The following is a 27,304-nucleotide window of genomic DNA, read 5'->3' on the forward strand; positions in this document are numbered from 1 at the left end:
CCCTGGATACCCAGAGGAAGGTGCCCCCTCACATCAGGGGCAGGTGAGTTCCCGACTGACCTGGACTCTGACTTGGCAGACCAATTGAACGATCTCAAGCAGAAAGTTAAATCATTAAAGGTGGTAATGGAGAGGGTGGCAAATCTGTTGTCCGAAGAAATGGACACATTGACTTAATTTGTAGCAGCACAGGGTGCATCAAGGCCACGTGGGTACAGTGACCCCAGAATTCTGCACCAAATGAGTCCTCCAAGTGGCCCATTAATGGGTCATCTAATCCCACCGTTGCTCATCATACAAACTTAACCATCCAATCACAAAGCCAAACCAGGAACAACACTATGTATGAGGACAATATACACAAACAGGATCATGTTCGCCCAAGGGAATTGACGCCTGCTCAACTTGCTATTCCTACCAAAGCACCTTGGAACTATAAGCCACATACTCTCTTCACAAAGAAATCCCGTATAGGTCACCTCAACAAAGGACCCTTTAACACTCAAGGTTTTGAGCTTTACATGATCAATGTTCCAAAGCTCCAGAGGCCCCACACAGAAACATATGAGGGTCTAGTGAACAAAGTAACTCATTGGATTCACTACAAAAGGGGATGACGTTCAACTATAATAGAGGGCATAACAAGACTAGAGGTTCCCAACAGGGACACCTGAAAGGGACTACATAGGTGGGACGTTTTGGGATCCAGCCCTAGCAAAAGACCTAATTGCATTAGAACTCAGTTTTAGACCAGATACAGATCTGCATATTTAATTAAAAATGAACCCCGCCCGTATCATACATCGGTCACACCCTCCATCACTCACCATAATCGGCACTCTAGCATATTGAAGGTGAACCCCAGGGAAATCGCTAGTGCCAGTACCTCCAACATGTCAGAGATCGATTAACTTACTATCTACTGCCCAGCACCGTGCACCCCAATCCAACCACCTCGAATGACTGCAGCCGAAAGTCATCTACCCCACTCTAAGCGGGGTAGTGATGGGTTGCCAAGGCATAGGGGCTTAGCTAAAGATAATGACAAAGGGGGCACACAACATTGCAGGAAGAATCCACCAAGCTGATTACACGGTCTTTAAGGCCAATGGACGGTGAATACCCAAACTTTTTATCATGGAATGTTGCGGGCAGTAAGCCCAAACTCTCTGACCCGGAGTGTGGAACGTTTATCGATTTTCACCATATTATTGCTACAAGAAAATCGGGTCACCAAGCTGGTGCATTGCCCAGGTTATGTTGCTTTTAACGGAAGTGCAGTTCCATCGCTGGCAAGGCATCCATCAGGTGGCCTCCTAATATGGCTAAGAATGGATTTGTTCCCAGTGGCTAAAATCCTACAAACCACTTCTAAAGATATACTTCCCCTGCAAATTAACATTAACATTGGGCTAGGCCCCTCACATATAATCTTAGTAAATATATATACCAGATCAACACCCCAAAATGTTCACTCTCCAATCGTAAGTAAGCTAGACTATCTTTGGGTCAGTTTGGCCATAAATCTTAAAAAATTGTAGGGGGTGATTTTAATACCTGCCTCCCAATATCTGCAGGGCATATACACGAAGATTAATGGCCCCCTCATGAACGTAAGAAAATAACAAAAATGTCAAAGGTGGGCTCTCAAATTATTGATCTAATTACTTACTATGACCTAAGAGTAGCAAATGGCAGCGCCAAATCTGATTGCACCCCTCGTTTTACCTTCAATAGAGGCTTTAGCAAATCCAGAATTGATTATATGCTAGTGGATAAGGATCTCTGGTCAGAACTGCAGGACTAGCAAGTTATATCTAGCCCAGACAGCAGCCATCAGGCCCTAAGTGCATCCTTTCTAATGACCAGATGTAGAGAGGTAAAACTAGAGGTGATTGTATCAACTACGCTAATTACAACTTCCAACAATCTGAGAAATGTCAAGTGGGCAGAACTGGTGGTAGACTATTACAAACTCTCTTCAATTTATGATCTGTTTGTGTCCAAATTCTCTCAGATTGACACAACGAATATCCACAATATCAACTTTGTCCCCATACAGTGTGAGCTCATGGACACACTGAGACCATGTTTTACGAAAGAACAGAGGAGAGGAGCACCCAGAAAGTCAGCACCGTCCTGGAATGACAAGGCCTGTCAAACAGAAAAGACCCTCCTGTTGAGTGCAATTAAAAGGGGCTCAAGGCCCGAAATAATAAAGACCAGGCGAGATTACAAAACTCTCTTAGTGAAAGCCAAAAGAGAATGGGAGGAAGACCAATGGGCAACGATTGCTGAAGCCTTAGAGAAGGGTGACCAAAAAACTTTTGGGAAACTTAGAGCTGTGAACCCCTCCAACCGGGCCGGACTGGGAACTGAAAGCAGCCCTGGCAAATTTTGCCAGACCAGGCTCCGTCCGGCACGTAGGGAGCGAGCGCAGCGAGCGAGCCTGACCGCTACTAGGGGGGTTTGAGGGCGTTCTCCCACTAAGAAAATTTTGGAAAACGACAGACCAAAATGGTGAATTTTACAGCACATTTTTCATTTACATATTCAAATTGTATCAACTTTCAAAGCACAGTAAATAGTAGATGATGACCTTAAAGAACATCAGGTTACCCACCCAGTCATATGTACCAATACCAACAAAAAATGCTATGCGTTTTTGGCTTATTTTTTTTTTTAAGTCTGTTTCAACGTCATAACTTTACAGCATAAAAACTACATTCTGATATTATTTTTTGTATTTTCAATAAATTGTCACTCACGTTGTCACACATTAAGCACTGAGATGTGATGCCACACAGGCCACCGAGGCCAGAAGCTGCGGAAACGTCACTCATAAGCACCTAGGCACTGAGGGCAGAAACTGTGGAAATGTCACACATAAGCATCTGATAACTAGCACCTAGGGCACAGAGGCCAGAAACTATGGAAACATCACACCCATGCAGTATAACTCTTAATAATGATTACAATTATTCCTCTGAATTTAAGCAGTTTGTGCAAGATCAGTTGTTCTGGGTACACATGTTCTGAATAGTGATGAGGCTCCCTGCCCCCTCTACCCCAACCCCCAGGCGGGTCCGCCAAGAGGTCTGAACACTCATGAAAAACAAATGAAGACGTCTGCATAATACATTCAATGACAAAAAATATTGGATAGAAACGCTGGGAGCATGAACAAGCACTGACTGCGGCAATAGGTCTGGCTATGTTTTTATGTGGGGAGGAGAGAGGGGGGGACAGAAGAAGAGAAAGGGAGAAAAAGAGGAAGAGAATGAGAGATAGAGGAATGAGAGAAAGATGGGGAGAGGGATGGAAAGAGTGAGGGGGAGCAATAGAGAGAAGGACGAGAGATAGAGAGGGAGGGGGAGAGAGAGAGGGAGAGAGAGAGGGAGAGAGGGGGAGAGAAATACAGGGCTAGAAAAGAGAGAGAGGGAGGATAGAGAGAAAAGGATAGAGAGAAAGGGCTAGAGAGTGAGAGAGGAACCAAGAGAGATATGGGGATAGAGATGGGGAGAGAGGGGATAGAGGGAGGGAGAGAGGGGGAGAGTGAGAGGGATAGGTATAGAGAGAGAGATTGAGAGGGATAAATAGAGAGTGCGTAAGGGAGTGAGAGAGAGAGGCATAGAAAAATAGAGATAGAGCGAGGGGGAGAGAGAGGAGAGAGGGAGGGAGGGAGCAAGAGAGAAAGGGAGAGAGAGGGGCGAGAGAAAGAAAGACTGGGAGGGAGGGAGAAGGAGGGCGAAAGAGAGGGGGCGCGAGAAAGAAAGAGACCGAGAGAGAGTGGGAGAGTGAGAGAGGGATAGAGAAAGAGAGAGGGATACAGAGAGAGAGGAGGGAAAGATGGAAGGAGAGGGTGTTAGAGGGGAGAGAGGAGAGAAAGGAGAGAGAAGGAGAGAGAGAGAGAGGAGAGAGACAGAGAGAGAGAAGGAGAGAGGGAGGAGAGAGAAGGAGAGAGAGAGAGAGACAGAGAGAGATTTCCATCATTTCACTACAGAACATACCACTAATTTACTTATAATTTTACTCTCACTACACCAAAGCGCCATCGTTGTTCCACATAATGCAAAATTCTTTTACTACAGAATAAGGGAATAGTTGAACTAGATAATATAGATCTTATTGTATTATAACAAAACGGGTATCATCGTACTGAATAACATGTCATTACGGTACGGCAGTATATGACCATTAATGTAGTACAGAATTTTCCCTTGACAGTACTTCCGAATGGAGCCATCTTTGTACCGAATATAGCTCCTGGATCCCTGGCATTGAGGGAAAGCCGGTCAGCCGAGCTCAGCAGAAAACTGGGCTCAATCAGATGCCAGGCTGCAGACTCCATGGTGTCCCGATGTGTGAGCATCCTACTGTGCGCTCCTTTTTTTAGGTCTCGCCTACGCAGTGCGCATGCACTGCATAGGAGACCTTTAGCTGTCGTGCAGCTCTTTTTCCAAGGACATACTCATGCTTGTGGCGGTAAACGCCTTGCGGGAGTGCGCAGCGGTGCACCACAAGCACGAGTATGTGCTTGGAAAAATAGCAGACTGCTCTCTCCAGCGCGCACGCAGCACTCGCGAGTTCAGCCCTCCGCCTCTCTCTCCCGCTGCAGGGCGAGGTTTTTACACTCCAATTTTGTCCACTCCAGTGGCGACCTTGGCGAACACCTGGCTCGAAATTTGGACAGGCCGCCAAGGCAGTCTAACTTCGTTGCCTTTCTTTTTCTGCTCTCACACTGTTCCCTTTTCTGTCCGCATTTGTCTTTTCTTCTTCCTTTCATCTCTTACACCTTGATTTTCGCTTTTTGTTTCACTCTCTGGCCCTTCTCTGTCTCTGACCCTTTTGTCCTTGCCTTTTTCCGGTTTCTCCCTCTGACCCATTTATCGATATTCTAACTGCTTATTTCTCTGTCTTTCCTTTCGTAACCCTTCCCTCTCGATCCACTTCTTTGTATTTTCTCTTGTGCTCTGCTCCGCGTTCACATTTCTCTCTTCTCCTCTTTCTCTCACCCTCCCTCTCATCCCTTCTCTGCACCTCCTTCACGCATTCTCCTACTCTTTATACTTTCTCACCTCTCTTGTGCACCTATTCTTACACTCTTTCTTTTCTAGCCCTCTCTTCCTCTCTCTCGTCGGAATGCGCCCCCCCAACACTGCTCTCTCTGTGTTTTCCCTTACTTCCGTAATGTCTTATTTTCATGGATAATGGATTTTCAATAGCAGCCGCAGCAATACGATTTCTCTTCATACCAGTGAGGGTCTTGCTGGTTTGTTTCTTCAGTGACATCCAGAGGTCCTAGAGTAGTATTTGTGTACTGAAAGCAAGATTTGTGGCCATATTTGGAATAGGCATTAGGGAGCGCAATATAGGTATCAATTTGACACAGACCATTTGTAATACTAGCCTAGCCTAAGTGATAGTGTTGCCTATCTATAGGGCAGCGAAGCACCTGCTCCGCTCTTCTGGGTGTCTTTTAAGGACTCTTTGTTCAGTGTGATTTTAGTACACAGAGATTGTTTTGCCGTTTCCTTAGTCACCCTCCTACCACAACATGCTTGAAAGAGTGGGGCTTGCAAAACTGGTGGATTACGGGTCTCTTCACATTTTTATAAAGCGCTGCATGCCACAAGCATTTCCTCACAGCACTGTTTCTACTTGAACAAGGTCCTCGTAACGGTCCCTGCACTGCACTTATGGGTCTTTGTCCTTTTATTGCTGTGGTGACTGAATAAGCTGCACCCATCCCACTAACTGTGATTTAAAGCCATGAAAGGCCCCACTCTGTCATGGCCTACCCTACACCAAAACCGAGAGACAGTTGCCAACTGATAACAAGCCTGCTGGCAGTGACACAGGCTTTTGGTGCATACAGATAACCTGCAGACAGTAAGGGTTAAAACCCGAGGCAAGCAATTTAGCCTATGTGTGCACGTTTTGTTCAGCCAGCTTCTGGTTGTTGTTTAATGATGTCATTATTATTTCCTAGTGCCCTCAAGTAACCCAGATGCACCTTTCTTTCAGACACAAATGCCTATTTTCATTGTTCATATTGCAGCACAAGTCTGAAATCCTTTCATTTTCCAGCTCCGAAAATAACTTTATCCTCCCGAGGATGCTGCTCTGCGAGAGCTGCAGTATCTACTCTATGGCCACATACTACCAGATGGAGTCCAGATGTTCATGCAATATTTGGAAGTAGGCTTTCCTCTAGGTGGTTATATGCTGCAACTACAGTGGTTATTGCTCAGAGTTTAGTTCTTGCTTGCCTCTCGTTTGTTTTCCATTGTTTATTTTAGCTTCTCGTCCTAATTTTGTTTCAAGAGGGCAACATTTAGAGTACAATTCAGTTAAAGCCAGCTTATATTTTTATACCCTATCAGTTTTCCGTTTCTTTGGCTCCAACTAGTTGCTCTACAACATACATTGGCTAAGCCAATAGCTCTAGCCAAACACTTATAAGGTCCCAAAGGCGAGACCTATTGGCTATGCCAATGCTTGTCCTGGGCTTGCTTAGGCTTCTGACATATTTACTACCACCCAAATCTGTATTGACAGTGAGCGCCCAGAGACCCCTGTGCCTGTTAACAACAGTGTGATAATGACTCATTAATCAGGTCGTACAGTGGGCTACCTGCTAGTCAACAGTTTATTGGAATTTATAATATCGTAGGTATGGTGCTTTGTACTGGTGTGGTGTTCCCACTATCCAGCAACACGATATATTGACATCTTGAGTGTGGCGAGCTGATGCAGCTCTGTCTGGGTTCAAACATGTACAGCGCAGGCGCGAGGAATGATGAGCAGCCAGGGTTTATTTCACTCAATTCTGGTCACTGCTGTGAGCGTCTTACTTCCTTGACTTGATATTACCCCTGGAGAAACATAAATGTTCCGTGTGCCTGTGTGCCACAGTTTCCAATTACACCATCAGCTACAGAGAAAGTTGTCATGGGTGTGCTACGATGCAAAACAAAGCAACTCTTGCCTAAACTCTTTAATGCATGCGTACAGCAGCTGCTGTCTGACCTCGTTCAACCAATTATGCAGTTAAGTAACACACAGACCCTGCCTCACCCTTACATACATTCAAGCTATATCACTTCTTTCCTTGGAATGATTTACAACGATTCCACATGCCCCAAATAATGTTTGCTCTGGTTTGTTTGCACATACCATCGGATTAGGCCTCAATCTGATGGTATGTGCAAAAAAGATTAATTGGGCCTGTAATTTACTTCCGGTGGCCGCCCCCCTCGCCCCCCTGCAGCCCCCCCTGCAGCCCCGAGAGGCAGCAATCACAGTAGCCTAGGCCGTGATTAAAGTGGGAGAACGAACACAGCAGCCAGCCAGCCTGCATTAGCTTAGGTCAGTTCTCCTACTTTAATCGCGGGCCGCCCGCACCTTGCGCGCCCAATCAAAAACTGTAATCATGATGACGACTGATTCATCATCATAATTACACATTTTGATTTCTTGCCTGCGCTGCACCCGCGACGGTCCTGTGAGAGGCTGAGCGTACAACTCAGGCTGAGGGCCCCTCAGCCTGAGTTGTGCGCTCAGCTCAGGAATGGGTAGCTCATTGAAGGCTGAAGAAGGCGCTAGCAGGCGAGAGGCCTCAGCATGTACACAGAGCTGTGCATATACCCATTAGGTCTAGCGGTTCGACTCCCGGTGTCTATGTGAAGGAAGTAGTGACAAGAGCTCTTATTATTCCTTCCTCCCTCCCCAGGAGTGGGCGCAGATCCTTGCCTGACCTGTGAATCCCCTGATGGCCCCTGGTCCAGGATCCCCCTGAATAGCGCAATTACTGAACTGTCCCAGGCGCACCCCTTCACTGTCCTAGCCTCATCTGTTTGAACATGGCACACTGCACTGCATACAAAGACCGCACAGGCATAGGGCTCCTCTTGGTTTTCATACTTCCAGAATTAAAGCCCTCGGGGGATCCAGGGGGCGCTGAGCGCGAGCCGGTTGCCCCCTGGGTGGTTTCGCACATTGGAGCGGCCACCCAGGTGCGGTGCAGGGTTGATTAGGAAGGCGGGAGGCGCGCGAGGCGAGGTTTTAATTAGTGGTGCTGTGGGGCGGGAAAACCAGTGTGTCGCAGGGAGCCGGGAGAAAGGGTTTGAGTGTTTGCTTTTTGACACATTTCTGACTCCGTACCTGCGTGCGGAGATGGCGTCACAAGAGGAAGTGCGCGCAGCCGTCAAGGTGTTATGCTAGGCCGGCAGGCATGATTTGCTGACGCCGGGCATCCCTGAGCAGGCGTGGTTAGGTTTGGAGCCCAGGAAGGCTGCGGGAGGCGTAGCGATGGCGGTGGCAGCATGTATGTCGCCACAACGAGAAGAAGGCGGCGTGTGCTCAGCGGCAGGGCAGGAGGGGGCCATGGAGGTCGGGGCTGCTGTGTTGGAGGCACCGGTGTCCGGAGGAGAGCTTCTGGAAACGCCCCAGGTATGTGCTGCTGCCCGTAGCATTGTCAGCGGGCGGCGCGCTAAAGGGGGAAAGACGAGGGGGCGGTCCCTGAGCTCAGCTGGGAGGCGGGGAAGAGGCGCTTCATGTCGGGCAGCTCCCCGGGCTTTGTGTGGCAGGCAGAATAAGCGTGCAAGGAGCACAGAGGGACTCAATTCCCACGGAGACTATCAAGAACAGACACATTTAGCTGCCACACGGCCGGCTGGTTTAATATTGCAGGGGAGAGCTCAGTTGTTTACTTTGAATGGGCTGCAGTATGTTGTTAGCCCTGCCACGCCTGTATCTTGCCCCCCACCTTGGACTGTGGAGTCTACACAGGGGGAGTCGTTGGGGTCAGTGCCTCACGGGAGGTTAGCTGGTATCAGGGCCCCCTGTTGTCAGGTACAGCACCCTGGGAGGGAGAACTTTTGCGGCACGCCAGGGTAGTGGGTGGTTCGGAGGAGGTACAGTTGGCAGCTAGGTCCGCGCAGCTTCAAGTGGCAGGACCAGTAGTGTCACCCGGGGTTGGGGGCCAGCAGGTAGCTAGGCATGATGGCAGTCGACTGATAGGAGAGGAACCTCTAGGAGGAGACTTGCGTGCTCCATCCAGGACAGTGGCGCAGGAGCCCAAGGTGGGTCAGTGGGTCTGGGTGAGCAGTGGTGGCACACCTGGCAAGGCGAGGGGTGGTGCTTTGGGGGTCCCGGGGGGCGCATCAGGAGTTTAGGACGTGATTAGTCAGAGCGGTTTGAGTAACACACTGCCAGTTTTGTTCCCAACAGAGTCGGCAGGCAGGCACCCATTACAGCTGGGGCACGCCGCGGCTTCGGCTGTGGGTCATATGGGCGGAAAGGGATCTGGAGCGGATTTCCTTTCTAATGCAGGTACCTCATCTGTCAAGCCGGATATTCATTGGAATTTGATTTCCTGGTGGAAGGGGATTTCTGGACATGCAAAGGGGAAGTGGGGCATTGTGTGGTGGTAATGGTGATGAAGTGGTACTGGATAATGACAGTGATGATTTGGAAGAAGGGGAATTGCGTGAGGGAGCTGGTGGGGATATTAGGAAACAGTATGTGCCATCAATGAAGGGTAAGAGGGGTGTGTCGGGGCAACACAGTGTGCTTAGTTTTTTGCAGACGTCACGAGCGGACCAAGCAAAGCTGCGGGAAAATGCCACTGTTTTTCGGCTGCAAGAGGAGCGTCAAGATATACAGCAAAGAGCGGCTCCGTTACCAACAGGTACGGCGGCTTGGTCGTCGGTTTGGCAACAAGAGGGTAACCCGCAGAAAGCAACAAGGTCCATTGGAGTAGGGGAGGAACGGTTGAGGGTTCAGGCTCATGCTGGGGCGGTGCACCCTGGTAATGTACGGGGTGTTGCAACAGTTGAGGGTAGCGCTAATGCTGACGATACAACTGTCAAGGAGAAGGATAAGGACGGCAAGGATTCAGTGGAGGAAGACAAGAATATACACAAACAATTGCCTTATATGGGGATCGGTATGCCTTTGGGCTCACATTTATCAGACAGGACCAAAAACAGAATTTGGAGGCATGAATTTGTGGATGTTTTTAAGTTGTTGCATCGGGATATTCAGGCCAAAGAAGGGTCTAAGGATGAAGAATTGGAATTGGCTAGGCGCCCTAGGGTCCCCAAATCAATCGAAAATTGGACCTCTGCTTTTCTTATTTACGCCAGTATTTATTGTGAGAAGTACCAGGATAGAGCGGTAGCCTTGTTTAAGTATATGGATATTATACGGAAGGCTCAGAGCTATTTTGGAGGGTATGCCTGGTTGTCATACGATGAGGAATTTCGGGCTCGTTTGAGTGTGTCCCCTGAGAGGCCATGGGGAGACGTGGATTCCGAGCTGTGGTTGCAATGGATGGCGTCTTCACAGCCACCTGCCACCACTCATACGGCCAGTGGGTTACCAGTCGCTTATCGGCCCTTTCCATTTCGTCCCGTCCAACCTGGGGCGGGGTTTGGTGGCAGGGGCCAGGCAGTCATTTTTGGGGCCTGTTGGAACTTCAACAAGGGGTTTTGTGGCAGACAGTTTTGCAGGTACAAACACGAGTGTTCACAATGCGGTGGCAAACATCCCCTCACACAATGCTTTGCAGGCCAACGATCAAGGAAGGGGACAGCGGGGTAGAGGGCAGGCTTTCCAGTTTGTATCAAAAGGCTCCTACCCCAATTAGGTTGGAAGTTTTGGAACAGTGGTTGAGGGAGTACCCGGACACAGCAGCTGCTAACAAATTCCCAGCACTACCATGGGTTTCTTGGGGATTGAAATTGACACAGTGGATATGGTGACACGGTTACTGGAGGCAAACGTGCAGGAGATTTCTCTATTTTTGTCATCAGTGGTCGAAGAGCGCAAATTGGAGCTCAGGAACGTGTAAAAGCTTTTGGGATACCTAAATTTTGCATGTAGGGTGGTGAGGGCCGGGAGAACTTTCTGCAGAAGGTTGGGGCTGGCTATGTCTGGGGCTTTTCTGCCGCACCACAGAGTACGTTTGTCTGCAGCCACTAGGGCGGATCTGAGAGTTTGGTTGACTTTTTTGGCGGAATTCAATGGAGTGTCTTTGTTTTTTGCAGACGAAGATATGATTTGGCAGGTACAGGTTTACTCGGATGCGGCTGGAGCAACTGGTTTTGGCATATTTTGGGAGGGTCGTTGGTGCGCAGAGAGCTGGCCAGAGCGTTGGCTACAGCAGGGGCGCAGTATCGCCTTCCTAGAATTTTTAGGTCTCGCCTGCGAACGCAGCGCGAAGCGCTGTGAGCAAGCGAGATCTATTGTTGCTGACTTGCCTCGGAAGTGGGACAGGAGATGTGCACGCGCAGGCTTTTGGCGGATTTGAGTTGGTGTACGCGCCTACAGCCACGCGGCGTGCACATCTCCTGTCCCCCTTCCCTCGCAAGCCAGCATGCAGTTTCACTTTCGTCAACACGCACGTCCTAGTTGATCTTGTTTTGTTTGTTGCTGCGGTGTAACTTGTTTTAAATTGCAGTGCCTTTAGAAATTTGTAAACTCGTGTGATTGTTGCTTTCACATCCCGCGCTTGCAGCGCTCGTTAATGGTTGATTTACATATGGATTATTTAAAATCGTTTCCACAACTTTGATCTCCTGGGATCGTACCGAAGGCTGGAAACTCGCCAGACGTGCCCGGCACCGGTGCGCATGAGCCGCCCCGCCCCGGCCACTAGGTGAAGCGGTTGCCTCTTGGGTCCGATCAACAGCCATCGCTCGATCTGCACCGAAACAGAAGGAAGCCCCGTGCCCCAGTCTCCGTACTGCAACAATGCGCTTCTCGGCGAGGGACATAGCGCTGCTCCTTTTAGGTAAGTTTTAGGGCACTAAATCTGGATCGTTGATGTACGTGTGTGTGTGCATTTGTGTAAGCGCAGCCCCTGCATGTCAACGATATCGAGACGATAAAATGCAGAGATGGAAACCCTTGACCTGCAAATTAGGAAAGGAGCTCTGCAACTCACCCAAACCACTGTGCCACAATGTGTTTTTCTGTGCATTCTTGAGGCCTTATAGGGGCCACCTAAAGTATTCCGTATCCGGCGTGTGGCTGAGGGCCAGCTTTAGCGTTGTAGGCACCCGATGCGACAGTCATTTTTAGTGCCCCCACACCCAGGATCTCCTGCTCGGATTCTCTCACTACCTCCAGGCAAAAGTGCCCCTCATGTCTACAGTAATAAGTTACTGCTAAACACAGCGCCCCCCCCCTTTCCCCACCCAAGGTCAGCGCCCTGTGCGGCCGCACCTGTCGCACTGTCCTAAAGATGGCCCTGTGTGGCTGTGATGAGCTGTATATAATCACATTGCAGCACTAAGAAATAATGGTAGTGGTGACCCAGAATGTCCTTTAAAATCACATATCGCAGTGCAGTCAGTGCTTCCTCCTTTCAGTGTGTACAACCAAGGGTGTGCACCATGCGAGGACCTGCTTTCGTGTGCGCAGAGATCTCAGGGGCACTATGTCCAGTATCAGTACGTAATATTAATATTGTTATTGGATTTGCCTCCCATTGTTAACACAGGTCCACAAGTACCAGAATGCATGTGTAAAACAACAGTACGAAATGGGCTATTCACGCCTACCATTGAAATAACAGAAGAATCTTTCCTTTTTGTTCAGGGAAGAGAGAGGGATAAAGTTGTATCTCATTACTCATATTCCTGGAAATCCTTTGCGGTTAGAACATTGTGTGCTGCCTTGAATTGTGACTTTGTTTATTTTTGTTTAAATTTCTTTATTGATTTTAAGATAGCCATATCACACATAAAAATGGCATACATTCCATAAACCCTACGTAGGCTACAAGTTCAGTTTTACACATCTCGTTTTTTTTTTACCGAAACAGTTCATTGTTAAAGGGAGCATGATCACAGTAATCAATATATATGCAGTGTTTCTTTACAGCAAAACGCATATAGCAGTCTTTTGGCCAACATACCTCCAGCAAAGAACTGTGCAGTGTGCACATTAGTGTACAGGCCAGGGCTGTTTCTTATGTATAGTCCTATGCTGTAAAGTGTGCCTGTAAGACACCCACAAGCAGGTGGGTTGGTAACCTGGACAGTATATGTGCGAGTGCACCGTGCAATAAATATCACATTTATTTCGGCAGTGGGGCGTCAGTGAGTCACGCAGCTCCTTCTTTACACCAAGAAGTGAAATGAGTGCAATATTGTGATTCCCGCACGTGCTCATGTTTTTAAATAGATCTACGTCACTGTTCGGTTTGTCTGACCCATGGATATTTGGGGTCCTTGTTGTAGCGCTGCATTCCACAATGAGGTTGCTTCAGAGCGCTGTGGGGTGCATGCTTACAGTGCAGGGTTACAGTCTTACGGCTATTGCCTACAGACGAACCATGAGATAAAACACAGTACAACGGTCTACGCTCAAACGTTCTTTGTATTAACTGTGGTATCGGGTCCCTCAATCAGGGTCATTGTTTTTAAAGTAAATATAACATAAGACGCACATTATTTAATGTTAAGGATCTTCCATTCTTCGTGAAATTCTTTTATTCCATGTCGGTATATTTAATGTGATAGACCTATACATGGATGTGCATGACCTCACATGCCTTGGAATATGTAATGTTTTGGGGTATATTAAATATGACGTACTTAACAATTACAGTGCCTGACGTCATATACTTTAAAAGATTGTATTTAAGTTGTCCAGCTGCGGAAAAGCAAACATTAATGGTCTGAGTCAAACATTTTATCGTTCCTTTCAGATTTGTTGGAAGTGATGCATCTCCTTGGCCTGACTTCGACTAGGGTCCCTGGCTCTATATGTGCCATTCTGCACTTGTTTTCTCCTGTCCCCTTCGCTGCCCCCGTGATTCTGTGCCTTTTTCTCCTTCTGTCCCCTTCGCTGCCCCCGTGATTCTGTGCCTTTCTCCTTCTGTCCCCTTCGCTGCACCGTGACACAACCGTACACACAAGCACACCCAACCACACAAAAACAAGCCCACACACAAGCACAACACACACAACCACACACACACCCACAACCACACACACACAACCACACACCCACCCACAACCGCACATACACCCACAACCGCACATACACCCACAACCGCACACACACCCACAACCGCACACACACAACTACACCGTCAGTGCACACTTTCACCAGGCACAGACACCATCAGTCAGTGCACGCTTCCACCAGGCACATTCCACCGAACGTCAGTGCACGCTTCCACCAGGCACACACACACCACCGGACGTCCGTGCACGCTTTCACCAAGCACACACACACCACCAGCCGTCAGTGCACGCTTTCACCAGGCACACACACCACCAGCCGTCAGTGCATGCTTTCACCAGGCACACACACCACCAGCCGTCAGTGCACGCTTCCACCAGGCACACACACCACCAGCCGGCAGTGCACACTTCCACCAGACACACACACCACCAGCCATCAGTGCACAATTTCTACAGGCACACACGCCACCAGCCATCAGTGCACACATCAATTGTTAACGCATCCACAATTAACTATTGTAGCAATCGCAATATGGCGCACTTTACTTTTACACATATTCATCTAAAGCGCAGCATGCCACCATTGCTACAAAAATACACATTTTTTTGACCTACAATGTATAGACTTTTGTTGCAATTGGTGTTGCAATATTTTGCAATGCCAATGGCTCAAACTTAATTAATGCGAGACCTATTGCATTGCAAATGCTTGTTTCCTCTACTGGTGGCTTTGTATGTATGGGTGAGGAGTTCCAGAATCGTTCAGTGTTGTTTCATGTTGACAATCTAGCGGTGGTAGAGCTGATTAATCACCAGAAGGCCAGGGATTTGAGAGTTTTACGTTTGTTGCGTGCTTTCATGTTGAAATGTTTACAGCTTAACATTGTTTTCAAGGCACGACATATTTCAGGTGTCAACAATTGTATAGCAGACTCTCTGTCTCGTTTGCAGTGGGAGAGATTTCGCAGGCTGGCTCCTGGGGCCGCACTTCACAAGACTCGGGTCCCACTGAGTGTCTGGGAGTGGGGGGACTGAGAATTGTCGACTTGGTAGAGCAATCTATAGCGGACTCTACGAGACGGAGCTATCAGCAAGCATGGAGCGAGTTCCTCTGTTATGGTAACACGTGTGCTGAAAGTAGGGAAAGGATGGATGATGAGCAGTAATTATTGGGTTTTGTTTTACACCTGATAGATAAAGGTTTTTCCCACATTACCATTTCCGGTAAATTGGCTAGGAATTTCTTTTTACGGGCATTTGAGGTGGGGGAGGGACCTGGGAGGGGGTGTGCTGGTGAAGAGAGTTCTCAAAGGTTTAAGTAGGGTACAGGCTGGGAACAAGCAGTTACGCCGGCCGGTCACGTTTGATTTATTACAAAGGATGCTGGGGCAGCTGCCACTTTGCTGTTATGACGAGTCTGAGTGCGGCCTGTTTAGGCTATGTTTTGTTTGGCTGTTTTTTGGGGCGTTCAGGGCATCCGAGCTGCTAGGTTTGCGGCACAGGGCTGGGATTCATAGTGAGGAGGTTTTTCTGGAAGAACACAGGTTGCGTCTTTGGTTGAGGGTATCTAAAACGGATCAGCTCGGTAGGGGTAAATGGGTTTCTCTTAAACAGGTGTGGGGTAGGTCAATGCTGTCCTGTGAGGGAATGGGAGGTTTTCAAGGCATCTAGTTTTTTTTCTCCGGGGGCCATATTTTGCCATGCACAAGGGAGTCCGATTTCAGTTGCACAGTTGTTGAGGGTGATGAGGAAAGTGCTCATTCGTTTGGGTGAGAATCCTGTAATTTTTGGAACACATTTGTTCCGTAGTGGGGCTGCAACAGAGGCGGCTAGATTGGGATGGTCATGGGCTGATATACGCCGGATTGGGAGATGGAAATCCAAATGTTGCGAGAAATATGTTAGGAAATGATATTTTCAGTATATGGTTTTCTTTTGTTAACATTTGTTTTTCTGCCTAGGCAAGACTTCGGGGCGTTTAAATTTGAAAAAGACAACGTGGATAGTAGGACACTCCTTCATAAAGTGGGCCGCTATTTATGCTGAGCAACAGATTTGTGGGAGATCGCTCGGACTAGCAAGTGATAGCCATGAAGTGGTTTGGAAGGGTAAAGGGGGAATGCGTTGGGGGGAGTTAATTTCATTGCTGGCCAGGATGTGTTCCAACAAGGGCCCGCCAAACCTGCTTATTATTCATTTGGGGGAGAATGATCTAGTTGCTTTATCTGGGCTGACTCTAATAAAGTTGATGAAGCAGGATTTAGCACACATCAAGTCTACTTGGACAGGCACCACGATAGTTTGGACTGAGTTCATAACGAGGATGCACTGGAAAGGAGCACGAAGCCACGCAGCTATAGAGAAAGCGCGACGGAAGCTTAATAGAGCCATGAGACTGTTTTGTGAGGGTTTGGGAATACAGATTCTCTCTCATTCTCATATACCGAGCAATATACCGAGCACTGAAGGGCATCTTTTTAGGGAAGATGGGGTACATTTGGCTACCATGGGGCAAGCTTTCTATTTGCTGGAGTTACGGGACAGAATTGCTCAGATTTGGAAGGAGAGTATTTGGTGCGCATCTTCCAGATTTTAACATGTTTCTGTTGGGTGGGGCAGGAAAACTCTTTCAGGTTTTCCTGGGTGGCGGGTTTTGTGATGGGGGGGGGGGGGGGGTGAGCAGCCTTGAGCGGGATTGCCCATCCTCCAACGGGGGAGGTAGGGGACGCAGTCACGGGGGCGGGAAATGAGAATGAGGGCGATCTATCAACAGGAGTCATTTTAGTTGTTTTTGCTTGGGGTTTGCATTGGGGGTTATGCTTTATGGATGTAAAAGGAAAATGTGGGGATTTGCTTATTCAGATAATGACATATGGTGTTTAAAGAAAATTATAATTTGGCACCTGTCTTAATAAAGTGGCCTTTTTTGCTAATATGGTGGATCGTGAGTTATTGTGCGAAAATGTTTAGGAACACTTCATTGTCAAATATAAATCTGAGCACAGCCTATCGAAGTAAATAGCAGACAAATAACTGCATTTTAACGGTCATTGTAATTACGCATAAATTCCACAATCCGAATTGTACTCATGTTGGCTTTTACCATAGATATGTAATCACACGTAGGTCACGTTCATTGCCTACATTTTGCATGTTTAGTGAAGAGAAACATAGCTGGATGAGGGGACCGGAATTTTTCTCAGCAATGCCATTTTTATCTGAAATTGTCCACTGGTGTTAGTCACGTCTTATAGTCTCCAGACATGTATTCATCCTTCCCCCACAGCTCTTAGAAGACGCCACCTCGCTCCGCACTGCCTCCGCCCTCCGCCCTGCTCACAAGTCACTCACAACACAGGCAGCAATCAATTAAATTGAATCCAGACCACCACCACCACTGCGCGAGGTGCGACCCGCCAACCTTGTCAGTGTGTGCCACCATTAATTGGTGCCGGAAAAACTCACCTGTTTTTGGTTTCAGACAGGGGGGATACGTCGGCGGCCTAGCCTAGGAATAATTAAATTATCGCTGCCCGCAACTTAGCTCCGGTCAAGTGTGCGCACAGTGCCTCTGACTGCTCGTCACTTGTGATGTCAGCTGCACCCTAGAGAGGCGCGCAGACCCGGCGGCGGAGGAGACAGTGCATCATTCTGCGCGCAGCGCACAGGCACCTCCTCCTCCTCCTGAAAAGTTCGGTTGCACACCGCACGGGTCAATCAGGCTGTGTTTTCCCTGCAGCTGCAGAGAGCGGACTCGGTCGGAGTAGTAGTATTGGAAGTCTGACTGACTGTCTGTCTGAGTCTGACACGCAGACTGTCAGTCTGTCAGACTCAGACAGACAGTCAGACAGTGACTTCTCTCTGAAGTGACTCTACTCAAGGTCGGACTGAAAATCGGCCCCCCAGCCACAAAACCGTCCCTCTGTCGGAAAACCGGCCCCCACCCCATCCAGCCTACCAGAGGATTGCCCGCTACCGGAAAGTACCAGTCCGGCCCTGTCCTCCAACCCTTATCCCCCTAGACCAAACGATTAACCCTGACATCTGGGTCTCACACTTCAGCAACCTATATGATTGCCCGCAGCAAAACAACATTGTAGCGACCTCTTGCCTTGAAGACGTTAACGGCCTCCAAACCCTAAATATGACTCCCAACCTCTATCCCAGTTACAAACTCTACTCTTACATTCACTTTATCTGAAACACTCAACGCAATAGAACAAACAGAAAATGGTTAGGCCCCAGGGATGGACTGCGTTCTGGGAAACCTTTTCCTTTCCGAACGACACATTTGGGCCCCCTATCTGAATGTTTTATCGAACAGCATAATTAAAGGGAACATAATCCCTCCCTCATGGCAAGGCGCCGTTATTATACCAATCTTTAAAAAAGGGGACAGAAACACTCCCTCTACTTACAGGCCCATTAGCTTACTTGATACTACACAAACAATATTCTGCAGACAAGTCTTATTCAAATTAAATGATCAAAGGTCAGTACATTGGACCTGGTCCTCTGCTTCAAGGTGATAACCTGGAAATATATCACCTTTTTGCGTGACCATCTATACGTCACCTTTTTTGAATTAGGAGCGGCGTTTGACCTGGTCCCGAGAAACACACTCTGGGAGGTACTAGCTGGGTATGGCATCCCCTTAGATCTATTGAGAATACTCAGGCTCTTACATGATAACACACACACAAGGGTCAGATGGAACTCCACAGGGAATATGACTGATAAGATAGAGATCCTGAAGGGGGTCAGGCAGGGATGCGTTGTTGTGCCAACACTGTTTAGCTTATGCATCAATGACGCAGTGAAGAGAATGATGGAATGCAAACATGACGCCCCAAGAGTGGCAGGAAAATCAATCCCTATAATGTTTGCTGATGATACCCTGCTGATCTCCCAAAACCCTACGGGCCTCCAATCTGAATTAAATGCTTTTGTTACTTTCTGCGGCGAGAGGGGCCTCGAACGAAACTCGTCAAAATCAAAAGTTATGATGATTAATCCACACAAAGGGTGCAGAGGCAGTATGACTGTGAAGAGGCTCCCACTAGAGGTAGTTCACCACTTTGATTATCTTGGGGTGAGATTAAGTGATACCCAAGCCCGGGGCTCCCGATAGAGAAAAGTAAAACTACCCTCCATCAGAAAGCCTCTGCCATAGCGAGACGGTAGAAAGCAGCGTTAAACGGACCTGTCTCTCTGCTTATCACTGTATGTAAATCCTCAGCAATACCGTCAGCAATATATGGTGCCGAGATATGGGGTTACGCCGATGCTGAGAGTCTTAACAAAAATAGAAAACAGGTTCATCAAAACACTTTTTAAGCTCCCTGACTTCACCGCTTCGCTTAGACCTGGCTCAATCCAATACACTGGGCCAGATTATGGGCAACTACTGAATTGGCAGCCTATAGGGAGTGCGGAAAAGATCTTTTGGTTCTCCATAGAAACCCGAAAACACCATGGTTGATAAACATTAAAGAATTAACGCACAGAATAGGAATGAGTGAGTTATGGACCGCCCCGGAGACAATAGTAAAAGGAGATGCACTAAAAATAAAACAGTCTTACTGGGAGGCAATCTTACTCCAAACATTGGAAACGCACCAGACTAACTCCCTCGTGGGAAAATTTCTAAACCATAAATGTGCACCCAGGCTCGAATCTTATCTCAACAGAATGCACCCATACCAGCTAAAATGTCTGTAAGTACAATATAGGTGCGAAGTCCTACCCTTGAGACCGCACACTTTCAAATGGGCTAATGTTACTTCCCAGGCCGATTGATGCCCAAATTGTCCGAGCTTAGTGGAAACGGAGTCCCACTTCATGCTATTCTGCCCCTCATACAGGAAGGTTCGGAAAAAATGATTGGTGGCTGAATGTAACCACATGGGTGTGAGACACTACTGGGAAGTGGAGAGACTCTTTAAAAGCGACACAAGTGAACCCTTAGCCTTCACAGTCTCGAAGTACTTGTATATCGCTTGGGCATTAAGTAAGAAGGCTATCTGCAAATCTAAACCCCGACAGAGATCTGCCTTATCTCCCCCCCTATTAGCAGGAGTCTATGAATTGTTGCACATATTTATTCTGCCAACCCCTTCTGTTATACAGTCCCCACGATTGCTATTTTGCACATTCTCCTCCTTATGACTATTTTATGATTGTTAGACTACTCACCACCAAAATGCCCAATTGGTTATCTTGCCAGGTCCACAATCCGTTTTCAGGTCTGACGTCCCGTTTTTAGCGCTTTTATCTTTATGCAATGTTTTTAAGCGCTTTCATAGTAATTGTTTTCTACCTTGATGTCTTATGTTTTTAAATTGTATAATTTTCAAAGTATCTGAAATGTACCTTGTTGTATTGATCAGATCTGTTTTATGGGCTGTGCCTGAAATAAACGATTACTTACTTACTGATTTCCCCCGTGTGAGGATCCCTCGCCTTAGGATTTTCCGAGTCCTACTATTGAATCCCAGTCTACAGTTTTTCAGCTACTATATGGATCAAGATGATTTTTCCTCAGACAGTTCTTCTGTTTAACATCCGCCTCCAGCACGGATTTCTGTTTTTATTTCATGGTTGAAACGCACTAATATAGTTCTGCCTTGGATATATGTCTGGATCATACTCGCCTTGTTTTTTTTTTGTTCCCGTGGATGCAATTTGTGACAGTTTTTTTCCTGTTGATCGATGACCACTGCCTCCCGGAGCTGTCTACTGCGGGGCTGGTCGATGGGGTGTTGGCCCCACATTCTTCTTCGCAAGGACTGAGGGGAGACTTGTCCCTAGTCCACATTTCCACTGTTCCAGTGACCGATGGGATTGTTTGGATGGAGTTCCTTTCACTATATTCAGCCCTGCAGAGCCCCTGCAGATGTCATAAGTGTTCAGCACTCCATCTCTGCACTTAATCTGCCCACTCACGTGGAGAACCCCTCAACAGCGAACCATCAAACAGTTCTAGTGACCAGAGAGAAAGGTTGCTGGGGCCTTCGGCGGGGGGGGGGTGCAGCTGGAGAGCCTTCCCCTACTGTACTATGGCCCATCCCCACGGTGGATTGGTAGGACCTGGCTGTGACTTTGGATCAAGCTCCCACTCAGTCACTACTCTGATATTTTCACCCAGTTCATGCTGTCTCTTCCAAGATGATAAAGAAAAAAGCAGACAACCCCAGTCCTTACCTGGGGGAGAGATGGGGAGCACCAAATGTCCAGGGGGCACTGCCCATGCAATCTGAAAGAGACACGTTAGTGATAGATTCCTTACCTTAGAATATCCCCAGGCATCAGACTGGATCCGGAAATGTTTTCGTCAGCAGTACCCCTGCGTGTTGGAATGTGGCGTCATGCAGCTCCGCGTCCGTCGCCGGCGTCGTATGCACCGAGATGACGTCACGGAGACTAGTTAGGTACCACCCATGCACGCTGACGTCAGTTCTTTCTTTTCTGCGCCAGCAAGCGCAGATCCGGTTAGAGCACGTACCCTAGTCACTTTTTTGAGTTTTTTACTCCTGGTGCCACGTAGGGATGCCTGGGTTTAAATTCTGCGCGGCCTGTTGCCGTACGATGTTGGTGGCCAACCCCCATGGCGTCTGTCTCTACTGTCTGGAGCGCGACCATGACTCCCGGTCATGTTCCGACCATGGCTCCGAAGGCCTTGTGGGAGCGGTCCCATAAGTTGCTGGAGGCCCGGCAGTCGTATCCGTGCCGTTTGAGGTCCAGGGGTCGCACGAGGGACCGACCTCGGAGCCATCATCACCTCTTCTTGGGGTCGAAGTCTTCACACTCTGAATCAGGTAAGAGACGTCATAAGAAGAAGTCGAAGAAGCGCTTACGCTCTCCGATGCCCCCCTGTCGGACGAGGGGGTGGGGTGTACCTCCCACGCGGCTCCGTTGGAGCATTTGAGTCCCACGGCTTACCCACCTTATCCGGGTCTATCGGCGACTCCGGCCCAGGTGCAAGATTTTCTTGCTGCCATGGACCACCTTTTCAGGTCTCGGGCTCCCGCTGGTTCGCCTTCGGGCCCTGCGGTCACACCTGAGGGCCCTCCCTTGCCGGCGGCTCCGCTGCCGGAGGCTCCAGCGCCGCAAAGTCCTCCGCCGGCGGCTCCAGCTCCGGTGCCGCAAGGTCCTCTGCCAGCAGCTTTGGCCCCGGCGCCTCACATGGCTCCAGTCAGGGCACCGCAATAGGTTATAGTTGTTCCACCTCCGCCCTTGCCCGGGTTTCCGGACAACTTTGCTCCAGGTTGGGACCCTAACTGGGATATGGAGCCGGGTAGGCGCCGACCGGCACAGTTGGACCATTTTTATTCTCCTGTCCCTCCCCCGCAACCTGTGTCTCGGGCAGTGGAGGAGGGGGATGACTGGGATGGGTCTGAGGACCCTCTTGCACGGTAGTGCGAGTCGGAACAGGAGTGGGCAGAAGAGTCGGAGGATGCAGGTGGCCTTGACCTCTCCTCTGAGCCTGGTTCCTTTCTCCTCCTGCTGTGGCCATGGAGGAGGGCGCTACCTACACTCTAGGGCTCCATAGAGCAGCTGAGTCCCTTGAACTTGACCTGCCTACAGTAACTCTGAATACTAACCTCCTCACTGAAGTCCTTCAGCCGGCGGCAAGCTCTATGGAGCCTCTGCTACCGTTCAATGAGGCGTTAACTGATGTGTTGATGGGCACCTGGTCTAGGCCAGCCACGGGGGTCCCCATGGATAAGAACGTGGCCAGGCGTCATCGCCCGGCCCCGGGTGATCCTGCCTTTTTAACGACCCACCCAACTCCAGAGAGCCTGGTCATCTAAGCCTCCACCTCCCAAAGCGCATTTCCTACCGCCCCGCTGGATAAGGAATCTAAGAAGCTGGAACAGTATGGCAAGAAAAGGTTTTCCTCTGCCAGGTTAGGACTGCGGTCGGCAAACACCACATACCTCTTGGGCCGTTACTCTCACGCTGTGTGGGACACGGTTGCGCAGACGCTGCCTCAGTGTCCGGAGGAAGTTCGGGCAGTGCTTCCCCAAGCTGTGGCTGAGGGGAAGGATGCAGCAAAGTTCTCCATCCGGTGTGGACTGGACACTGCGGACTCACTGGGTAGGACAATTTCCACCACAGTGGCCCTCAGTCGCCATGCCTGGTTACGGTCCATAGGGTTTTCAGGGGATGTTCAGAGTTCCCTTATGGACATGCCTTTTGATGGTACCTGCCTGTTTGGCGATAAGGCAGATAGTGCGCTGGAGCGTTTTAAGGACTCCCGGGCTACGGCCAAGTCCATGGGTCTTTCCACCACGTGCCCGGCCACATCTGCTTTTCGTTCCTTTCGTGGCCACAGAAGGGGCGCCCCAGCACTTTCGTTCAGCCGAAAGCCTGCGCAAAACCAACCTCACCGTGGCCGCGGATGTGATTTCCGCCGCGGTTGGACAGGGGGCCAGCGTGTGGGTCAGTCCACCTCCGCTCCCACAGCATCTGCCTCAAAGCCTTCCTAGTCCGAGCTTTGGGGTGCACCCCACGCCAGTGTGCAGCAGGATTCGCCATCACCTCCGCCCATGGCATTCTGTCACTTCGAACAGGTGGGTGCTGCAAATCGTCCGAAGTGGCTGCTTCCTCCCCTTCGAGTCTGCTACCTCAGTTCCACCGCATGTCAGGGGATCACTTTGCGCTTCTCCAACAGGAAGTCATGGCCCTCTTGGCCAAGGGGGCCATCGAGCACCTTCCTGGGCCAAAAGTTGGGCGTGGTTGTTATTCCCACTACTTTCTGGTCCCCTGCGGTTCACGGTAGGCCAAGAGCACTTTCAGTTTGCCTTGCTCCCCTTCGGCCTTACCAGTGCCCCTCGGGTGTTCACAAAAGTGATGGCGGTGGTCGCAGCTCATCTGCGCAGATCAGGGGTTACAGTCTTCCCCTATCTCGACGACTGGTTGTTGAAGGCGGGCTTGCCTCAGGCAGTCATCTCCCATCTCCAGACTACGGCCGACCTCCTGCATTTGCTGGGGTTCTCCATCAACATGCAGAAGTCGCACCTGAGTCCCTCTCAGAAGCTCACCTTCATCGCAGCGGTTCTGGATTCGACGCAGTTTCGGGTTTATCCTCCCGAACAGCGAGTCCGGGATATTCAGGCTTTGATTCCAATCTTTCAGCCTCTATCCCGGGTTTCAATCAGGATGACCCTCCGGCTCCTTGGCCTGATGACCTCCTGCATCCTGCTAGTGCAACATGCCAGATGGCATATGCGGGCTCTCAGTGGGACCTGATGTTCCAGTGGGCACAACATCAGGGCAACCTGTCCGATCATGTCCAGATCTCGGAGGGCACTGCAAGACAATTGCAGTGGTGGCTCACGAATCGCGACTGGGTCAGTGGCAGATCCCTCTACCTTCCCCAACCGGAGCACACAGTGGTGACGAATGTGTCCCTCCTGGGATAGGGCGGCCACTTGGAAGAGGTGAAGATCCCCGGCTCCATATCAGCCTTTTGGAGCTTCGGGCGATCCGACTTGCAATGAAGACATTCCTTCCCTCTGTCCAGGGAACTGTAGTGCAGGTGTTCACAGACAACACCACCGCCATGTGGTACTGCAACAAACAGGGCGGGGTGGGGTCGTGGACCCTATGTCAATAGGCTCTGCGCCTCTGAACATGGCTGGAACATCAAGGCATTACCTTGGTGGTTCATCATCTGGTAGGTTCTCTGAACATCAGGGCGGACAAACTTAGCCACCGGTGCTTGATGGATCACGAATGGCGTCTGAACTCAGACGTGGCGCAAGCTCTCTTTCTGCAGTGGGGAGAGCCTTGGTTAGATCTATTCGCCACCAAAGAGAACGCGAAATGTCATCGGTTCTGCGTGTTGGAATTTCCAAGGCGGCACTTGCTCGGCAACGCTTTTCGTCGCGAGTGGAGCTGCGGTCTGTTGTACGCCTTTCCGCCTATACCACTTCTGCCCAAAGTGCTGAAGAAGATTCGGCTCAACCGGGCCCAAGTCATCCTTGTGGCTCCGGATTGGGCACAAAGATACTGGTATCCCGAGCTACTCAGCATCTTCAGGAGGATCTTCTGTCGCAGCAGCAGGGGACGGTCCTCCACCTGAACCTGTTCAGCCTCCACCTCTATCCGTGGAGATTGAGCGGCGACAGTTGACAGGTTTCGACCTTCCTCCCGAAGTCTGTTATGTCATTCTGGCAGCCAGGCATCCCTCCACTAAGACGGTATACGCCTGCAGGTGGAACAAATTTGTGGCATGGTGCAAAGCAAAGGCTGTGGATCCCCCTTTCTGCCCCTCTATCCGAGGTCCTTCTGTTCCTTCTCTCTTTGGCCCAGCAGGGCTCTGCTCTGGGCAGTATCAAAGGTTATCTTTCGGCCATCTCTGTCTTTCTACGGCTTCCAGATCAGCCTTCTCTTTTTAAGTCCCCGGTTGTTAATCGCTTCCTCAAAGGCATTACACACACGTTTCCTCCTGTGCCTTTCATAATGCCTCAATGGGACTTAAATCTTGTTTTGACCTATCTGATGTGCGCTCCCTTTAAGCCCCTTCATAACTGTCCCTTACGTCTTCTCACTTTAAAGATGGCTTTCCTGGTAGCTATCACCTCTGCCAGAAGAGCGAGTGAGCTCCAGGCTCTTTCTTCTAAACCTCCTTTTCTTTCTGTTCATCCGGACAAGGTGGTTTTGAGGACTCTTCCTTCTTTCTTGCCATAGGTTGTCACGCCCTTCCACATCGGGCAGACCATCACTTTGCCCACCTTCTTTCCGCCTCCGGATCCTTCAAAAGAGGAAGAGAGGCTCCACCGTCTGGAGCCAAAACATGCGCTCTCGTTCTATCTGAAGCGCACACAACAGTTCCGGGTGGATGACCAACTTTTTGTTGGCTACTTGGGCGCCAAAAAAGGTCAGCCGTGCAGAAACGAACCATCTCTCTGTGGGTAATATTGTGCATCAAAGCATGTTACTCATTGGCTAAGAAGGAGCCTCCTGTGGGGCTCCGTGCCCATTCTACCAGGGCAACAGCAGCCACTACTGCCTTGGGACACGGCGTTCCCTTGCAGGACATTTGTCAAGCAGCTACGTGGGCCTCGCTGCACACATTTACCAAGCATTACTGCCTTGACAGTCAAGTCCGGGGAGACGGCTTCTTTGGCCGTTATGTTCTCCGTGACTTTCTGGTGTCATCTTGGTCGAAGACCCACCACCGGGGTTGGTATTGCTGGGGTATCTATTCTAAGGTAAGGAATCTATCACTAACGTGTCTCTTTAAGATGCACAAGTTACTACTTGCGTAACGATATATCTGTAAGAGACATTAGTTAGTGATAGATTCCTTACCGCCCCACCCATCCTCCCCGTTCTGCGAACTGATTTCTAGGGTCAAGTCTTTCCTTTCAGGGCCCTAGTTTCATGACACCAGTGGTCAGTTTCTTGCATGGCTCTGCGTTTCTGGCGCGGAAAGTCGTGTACAGAACGGACGTCAGCACGCATGGGTGGCGCCTAAGTAGTCTCGGTGACGTCATCTCAGCGCATACGACGCCGGCGACGGACGCGGAGCCGCACGACGCCACCTTCCTAAGCGCAGGGGTACTGCTGACGAAAAACTTTCCGGATCCAGTCTGACGCCTGGGGATATTCTAAGGTAAGGAATCTATCCCTAACTAATGTCTCTTACAGCTATATCGTTACACAAGTAGGAGCTTGTGCGACAAGACGCTGGCGGACAAGCCTCACAGAACATTCTCATCGATTCAATGAACTGCTCTCAGCAGTTCTAGATATTAAATCTACCCTGGGCCCCAAACTGGACTACCTATGCATAGAGGTGGGGCTTCTCCGTGAGGACCATAAAAAACTGAAAGACTGGATAGAAAATTCTGAACCTACACTGACTGCTCTTAGACCCACGGTCCTAGACACTGATGAGCTCCTTACGCTTTTCAGGAGGAGGTCAAATATCTACAAGACCGGGTCTTGAAGGGATTTCACGATCGAAATAACGTTCGGATAGTAAGCTTTCCTGAACGGCCCGAGGGCCAACGCATGGAGCACTATCTTGAAAGCTGGTTCGTCCATGCAGTCCTTCAGGGTAAACAATCTACCTTCTTCTCTGTGGTAAGAGTCCACAGAGTGCCGAGGGCCCCCCCCCCCGTCCGGGTGCCCCGCTGAGACCAGTGGTAGCGCACCTATTTAACTACCACAACAGGGACCACAAACTGCAGGTGACTAGGGTGCGGGGTCTGTGGATTGTCGAGAATGCTCACGTACCTATTTACCCTGACTACACTTTGGAGGTCGAGAGGCACAGATCCTCCTCTCTCGAGTTGAAGAGAAGC

General features: G+C 49.5%; 2 long non-coding RNA genes across 3 annotated transcripts in view; one reads left to right on the forward strand and one right to left on the reverse strand.

The window, feature by feature from the left end:
- Positions 1-8,478, reverse strand: part of LOC146830218 (uncharacterized) — a 105,416-nt gene extending 96,938 nt beyond the window's left edge. Inside the window, exon 1 of the long non-coding RNA XR_014961389.1 lies at positions 8,167-8,478. This is a non-coding gene — a long non-coding RNA (uncharacterized LOC146830218). The remainder of the gene's footprint in view (positions 1-8,166) is intronic.
- LOC146830220 (uncharacterized) overlaps positions 8,314-27,304 on the forward strand; it is a 96,509-nt gene continuing 77,518 nt past the window's right edge. The window contains exons 1-2 of one of the 2 annotated variants that reach the window (XR_014961387.1): positions 8,314-8,454; positions 9,235-9,336. This is a non-coding gene — a long non-coding RNA (uncharacterized LOC146830220). The remainder of the gene's footprint in view (positions 8,455-9,234; positions 9,337-27,304) is intronic. The other variant, XR_014961388.1, reaches the window with a different exon arrangement.

This window comes from Triturus cristatus, chromosome 5_1 (assembly GCF_964204655.1).
Source record: "Triturus cristatus chromosome 5_1, aTriCri1.1, whole genome shotgun sequence".
NCBI lineage: Eukaryota > Metazoa > Chordata > Amphibia > Caudata > Salamandridae > Triturus > Triturus cristatus.